This window comes from Pongo pygmaeus, chromosome 12 (genome assembly GCF_028885625.2).
Source record: "Pongo pygmaeus isolate AG05252 chromosome 12, NHGRI_mPonPyg2-v2.0_pri, whole genome shotgun sequence".
Taxonomy (NCBI): domain Eukaryota; kingdom Metazoa; phylum Chordata; class Mammalia; order Primates; family Hominidae; genus Pongo; species Pongo pygmaeus.
The window spans coordinates 25,005,103-25,011,555 of record NC_072385.2 but is presented as its reverse complement, the minus strand read 5'-3'; the positions used below and the strand labels follow the sequence as shown (position 1 = coordinate 25,011,555).

General features: G+C 43.8%; 1 long non-coding RNA gene across 1 annotated transcript; it reads left to right on the top strand.

Annotated features, from left to right (window-relative positions):
• The first annotated feature begins 403 nt into the window (after nt 1–403).
• Nucleotides 404–4,803, top strand: LOC129030772 (uncharacterized). The gene is made up of 3 exons (XR_008500748.1): nt 404–636; nt 995–2,053; nt 4,614–4,803. It is a non-coding gene; the product is annotated as an uncharacterized LOC129030772 (long non-coding RNA).
• Nucleotides 4,804–6,453: the final 1,650 nt, after the last annotated feature.

The window sequence follows — 6,453 nt, the reverse complement described above, 5'->3', positions numbered from 1 at the left end:
GCTATGCACAGCCATTTCCACAGAGACCCGTTAGAGACTAAAACTTAATTTTTAGTATGAAACAAGGGACTGACAATGACAGCAGGAATTTTCAGCAAGAAGGGAAAGGAGAGCAACACTTAGCAGGCTTGAGGGAGAGCTAATTGGAGCAAGCAGGGATGTGGTTAAAAGGGGAGGACCTCAGAGGTAATCATCTATATCCCTTATTTCCCAGCGGAACCATTTAAACTGAGAGAGGATGTGGAGGTTAGCCTCCAGCATGGCTCCCAGTGATCCCCACCTCCTGGAAATCATATCCTTGTGTAGTCTCCTCCCAGACTTAATAGGGGTGACCTGGGGAACCAATAGGGTATTGAGGTGATCAGTGTTTGACTTCTGCACCTGTGTCATAAAGCACATGATGACATCTGCCTTGGATCACTCACTCTGTGGGAAGCCAGCTTCCCTGTGGTGAGGACACTCAAACAGTCTTAGGAAGACGCTTCCATGGAGAGTAACTGCAGCCTCCTGACCACAGTCAGCGAGGAACTAAGACTTTCTGCCAACAGCCACATGAGTGACCCATCTTAGGAGATGATTCTCCAGCCCCAGTCAAACCTTCAGATGATGTGGTTCCAGCAAACGTCTTGAGAGCCTGTGAGCAGACTCCCAGTTACACCACTCCCAGATTTCTGACCCATTATACTATGAGATAATTAATAAGTGATTGCTGTTTTAATTCACCCAGGTTTGGGGTTGTTTGTTATACATCAACAGATAACTACTACAGAGGGTGTATTTCATTTCCAATTACTTTCTGCATTTTTACACTATATCCACAGTCATTACCTCATTTGATTCTTATACTTACTTATTTTCTCTGGCTCAAAGGTGGATAAGCTGTGTCTTGGAGAAGTTAAGTAGCATTTCCAAATTCACATTATGCATGGTGGCAGATCCAGGTGAAGGGCCAAGCATTCTGACTTCTCGTGTTTTCTCTCTGCGTATAATCCAGATGCTGAAAGCACATTCTGTGGGCAGCTGCATCCTTGAACATTGTCTGGAGCCTGCTGTATTTTGAAAGAACTCTTTGTCGCATACTCTAGGGCACAGATGAGGCAGCATCATAGGTGGGTTAAGCAGTTACCTCATCTTTGGCACAACCTGCTAAGCTAACCTGAGTACTCCCAACCATTATTCCACAAGCCTCTACCGAGTGCCTCCTGTATGACAAGTGTCATAGAACTCACATCAACAGGATGCATTTCCTGGAGGCACAGTTCAATAGAGAGCTGGGGGTGAAAAAAAAAAGAGAGAAAAGAAAAGATAAGAAAGCTCTAACATTTGAGCTTGAAATGTCACAGGGAGCCAAGGAAGTTGTCTGATGGGTTACCCTGTCATCTCCAAGCCAAAAGAAAAAAAAAATTTCAGATCCATCAATTTGTTCCTGCCCTTTTAATCCAAACAATATTTTACAGCATCAGAATGCAAAGAAATTATTTCTTAGACATTCAACTCTGCATGTGGACGGCTGAGCACTTAACCAGAAAGCAGCAACAGAGAACTGTAGGTTGTTCAAGTGTCTGTACATCTGATTGATCCAGATTGAATGTATAATATACTGGAACACATATGAGAGCCTACTGGTGACATATATTCATTCATTCATTCATCCATGAGGAGTTGACATCGCTTTGCTATAGACAATGACTTTGAAGAGACACCTGTGTACATGTGCACCAGCTGCCCAGGTTGAGGACTGCTCCTGCCTGTTCTGGACCTGCTCCTCCCTTTGGCTGGCTTTCCAATTAGTGTAGACATGTTGTCTAGTATCCTAGCCTCTCTTTGAGCCACATTTGAGGATACCACCAACCACCCCTTGGATCAAATGCTTGGCTCTTGGGCTCAGACCCTGTTGGGATATAGCTTTATTTACAAAGTAGGCTGAAAGACTCCCTCTCCTGACAAGGAAAGCTGATTGGCAGTATGAAGAGTACACTGCAGAAGTTTCGAGGAGGACAAGCACTTACGATGGCTTTACAGGGATGGCTGCCCAAGTGAGATAGAATTTAACGTGAGTATTTGTCAGCCCTCAAACAAGTCCTGCCTTCTTTCATCCAGGTCTTTATTCATACTGCTTCTGCCTCCTCTAAGCAATCCTTCCTGATTTCCCCCATCCCCTTAGTCAGTGTGCTCTCTCCCTGTCCCCTCGTTGTTGGTTCCTCTATCTCAGTGATCTGCTTTGCATGTGAATGACCCGTGTGTGCATCTATTTCTCCCACTGTATTGTAATTTCCATGGGGCTTAACTGTCTGTATTCCTATACAATGTCTAGCACAAGGAATAGTAAATCTTTATTACAATGACTTGAATGGGAGGAAATGTAAAGTGTGCATGTCCTGTATTGCTTGTGGGATAAGTGGAGTTATTGTCTGTATGTTCATACAAAGACTTGTACATGAATGTTCATGTGAGCCTTATTCATAATCGCCAAAAACTGGAAACAACTCAAATGTCTACATCAATACAATGGAATACTACTCAGCAATAAAAAGGAATGAAGTACTGGCATATGCAACAACATAGATTAATCTCAAAGGCATCATGCTAAGTAAAAGAGCCAGACATAAAAACTGTATACTGTTAGATTCTATTTATATGAAATTCTACAAAATGAAAAACTGTAGTGACAGAAAGCAGACTAGTGGCTGTATGGGACAACAGATGGCAGGAAGTGGGTTGAAACAATGGGAACATTATTTGTTCCTGAGGACACAGGGAAGTAATAGAAATGAACTAATCCTGATTGTGGTGAAAGTTGCACAGCTGTGTTCATATTCTCACACTCACCAAACAGTATATTTAAAATGGATGAATGTTATTGCATAAAATTATACTTCAGGAAAGCTACAGAAGAAAATTGGCCAGAATGTGAAGGATTTTGGGTGCAACTTAAGATGTTTGAACTCTATCATTGGCTATAGAAGCATTAAAATGTTTGAAGAAGAGAGAAATGGATGGTGTTGGAGAGAAGAAGCTGAGTATAAGAGTGTTTTTTTTTTTTTTTTTTTCTTGAGAAGGAGTCTCGCTTTGTCACCCAAGCTGGAGTGTAGTGGCACGATCGCGGCTCACTGCAAGCTCTGCCTCCCGGGTTCATGCCATTCTCCTGCCTCAGCCTCCTGAGTAGCTGGGACTACAGGTGCCCGCCACCATGCCCAGCTAATTTTTTGTATTTTTAGTAGAAACCGGGTTTGTCCTTGTTAGCCAGGATGGTCTTGATCTCCTGACCTCGTGATCTGCCCACCTCGGCCTCCCAAAGTGCTGGGATTACAGGCGTGAGCCACCGCACCCAGCCAAGAGTGTTTTATGAATTATGAAATAGAGGAGGGAAGACTATGGCCTGAGTAAAGGTGGGAACAAAGGAAATAGAAATGATCAGATGGATGCAGGAGACTCAGCAATGAAAGAATCACAGACCCTGTGATTGAGGACTAAAAAGATGGGTGTTTTGGCTGAGCCTTTAGTTTGATGATCTTGGTGAGAGATGCTTGTACAAAGCTGGAGCCAGCTTGGGGAGAAAGTGGGTGGATCCAAGGTCCCGAATTCTACCAAGGAAACAGATTTAGAAATTGGTTTAAGCGGCAGGGCGCGGTGGCTCACACCTGTAATCCCAGCACTTTGGGAGGCCGAGGTGGGCGGATCAGGAGGTCAGGAGATCGAGACCATCCTGGCTAACACGGTCAAACCCCATCTCTACTAAAAATACAAAAAATTAGCCGGGCATAGTGGCAGGCGCCTGTAGTCCCAGCTACTCGGGAGGCTGAGGCAGAAGAATGGCGTCAACCCGGGAGGTGGAGCTTGCAGTGAGCCGAGATCATGCCACTGCATTCCAGCCTGGGCGACAAAGCGAGACTCCCTCTCAAAAAAAAAAAAAAAAAAAAAGAAAAAGAAATTGGTTTAAGCTAGATGCCAAATTGATTCCACAGGATAGCCAAATATTAGGAGGGCAGGGACAAAGATACTGGCATTAGTGATGTGAGGAGGCGTGAGACTCTGTGTGGGAATGGAGGCTTATGGACATGGATTCCTTTTGTAAGGGCCTGCCCTCAGGAAGCCTCTCTGTCTGCCAGGTGAAATGTGTAAGAGGGAGCCAAGGAACTAAAGGGATGATTTAGGCCTGAGTGCCAGACAGCATTGCACCACCACTGATAGACCCAGAGTACCCAGAATGGGAGATGCTCAGGGACAGTGGTGGTGAAGAGCAAATACAGAAAGGGACCTTTGATGGCATCCAGTCCTACCTACCTCGCCAAAGCAGACACTTCTTCTATGTCCCCAGTACCATTTGGGTTGAGTATTCTTCTAGAAACATGAAGTCTACTGCTTTGTGAAGAGTTGGCTCCATTACTGAACAGCTCTAAATGCGGGTGGTGATAATGACGATGATGATGATGATGATGATGATGATGATGATGATGATGATACAAAGAGGAGCAGGAGAAGGGGACAACTAACATGTATTGAGCAGTCTCCTTGTGCTGGGCATTCTTCTAGGCTGCACATGCACTGTCTTATTTAATCCTCAAAATAACACTATAATGTAGGCACTATAATTATCTATCCTCGCTTTGCAGATGACAAAATGAAGGCACAGAGAAATGATATAGCTTGCTCAAGGTCATACAGAAGTGGTGGATCTGGGATTTGAACCCATGTCATCTGATGGCAGAGCCTTCACAAGACTGACATGTATTGCTTGCTAGTGATTCCATATCTACCTGTCTGTAATTTCTAATTCTATTTTCTGTAGGAATTAAAATCAGTAAACAGAAACTTTTTTGCATCTTTTCAAATGTGTTAAGACAGCAAAGTGTACATTTCCTCTGAATTTTCTCTTCTGTAGGTAAATACATCCATTCTATCAAGTGCTCCATAAGAGGAGATAATTCTAGTGCCCTTACCATCTTGGTTCTCTTTATTGAATATCCCTGAGTTGGTCATAATTCTCACTGAAGGTGAAACCTAGAAGTAAACACAGTACTCCCAGTATGACTCAATCTGAATGGAGTAAAATAAGAGAATGCAGTGCATGATGGTTCCCTGTGTCAGGGTAGAGCAGATGGCAAGAAGACTAGGCCTGGAGAAAAGCCCACTGTAAAAGGATGGGGGTGATACTGAATCAGAAAACAAGACTAAACAATGAGTTTAAGAAGAACAGGAACTGAGAACTTAAACAGATCTGCTGGCTTAGGGAGAGTCATTGGGAAGAAATGCAGGAGCTATGGAAAGAGTAGACAATGAGCCAGCAGAAGGGACTACTTGTTGTCCTCTCTGGTTACAAAAGGAAAGGGAAGAAGACAGTGGCTGGTGGGAGGTGGAACACACAGAAGGATGAAGTAAGAGGTTGTTTATATGCCAGGAAAGTGGGGATGATTAGTAAGGCAGGGAAAGGATTGTCAATAGAGAGGAAAGAATGCACGAAGAGGGAAAGACTGAAGTTGCTGCAGCCAGAGTCAGATGGAGGCAACAGGTGAGATGAAAGGTAAAGGAAGCACTTTGTGGGTAGAGATAGCGATATCTGAAGGTGCAGAGAAGGAGGGCTGATAATATCCCTCACATAGTGCTTCATGGTGTGCAAAGGTTTTCCATGTTCATTATCTCATTGGATCACACACCAATCCTGAGAAGGGAAATATTACTATTTGTAGTTTACCATGGAAGACAATGGAGAGTCAAAGAAGGTAAGTGATTTCCCCAGTGCTATAAAAGGAATACAATTTTCCGATTTCTTGTCCCTTTTCCTGAGTCTATGACTATAGCCTATTACACTGTGTCCCAGAGAGCTCAGTAAGATGTGAATCAAGACCATGTCCCAAAAGGGAACCAAGAGAAGTGGATTGTTGAGAGAAATTAGGAGCTAAGGAGATCTGGGAAACTTGAGTGCATTGTTTAGAAAAGGGGTCAATGAGAAATAGAGAGTTGGTCTGGCAACATCAAGAGCATCAAGGAAGATAGCCTAAGTCTGCACTAATTTAAAGGGGGCCAACCCCAACCTTCTCCTGTGTCCGGAGAAACAATACACCATCCATTAATCCCACTGAATTTAATGAATGCCACAGTGCATCAGAGAAACAGTGGGTGACTCAGAGCAGGAGCAGGAGTTTTGTGTGGCCAGACACAGGGTACAAGGTATAAGACGTACATGAATCAGGATGAAGGTCATGCTGGGCAGGATGTTACCAAAGAATGACATGCCTGCACAGAGACCCATAGGAAAGAAAGGGGACTTGGTGGAAGGGGGTGATCTAAGAAGGTTTCTGGGGAGTGCTGAGCCCAGAATTTCACACATGTATAAGCATGGTGGTGAGAGTAGCTACAAAAATTAAGAAACCCTAATGTTAGTGAATGTGTTTGGCTGAAGACAAGTCCTTTTACTAAAAGGGCTGTAAAGCTCTCCCATAAGGGTTGGCAAAG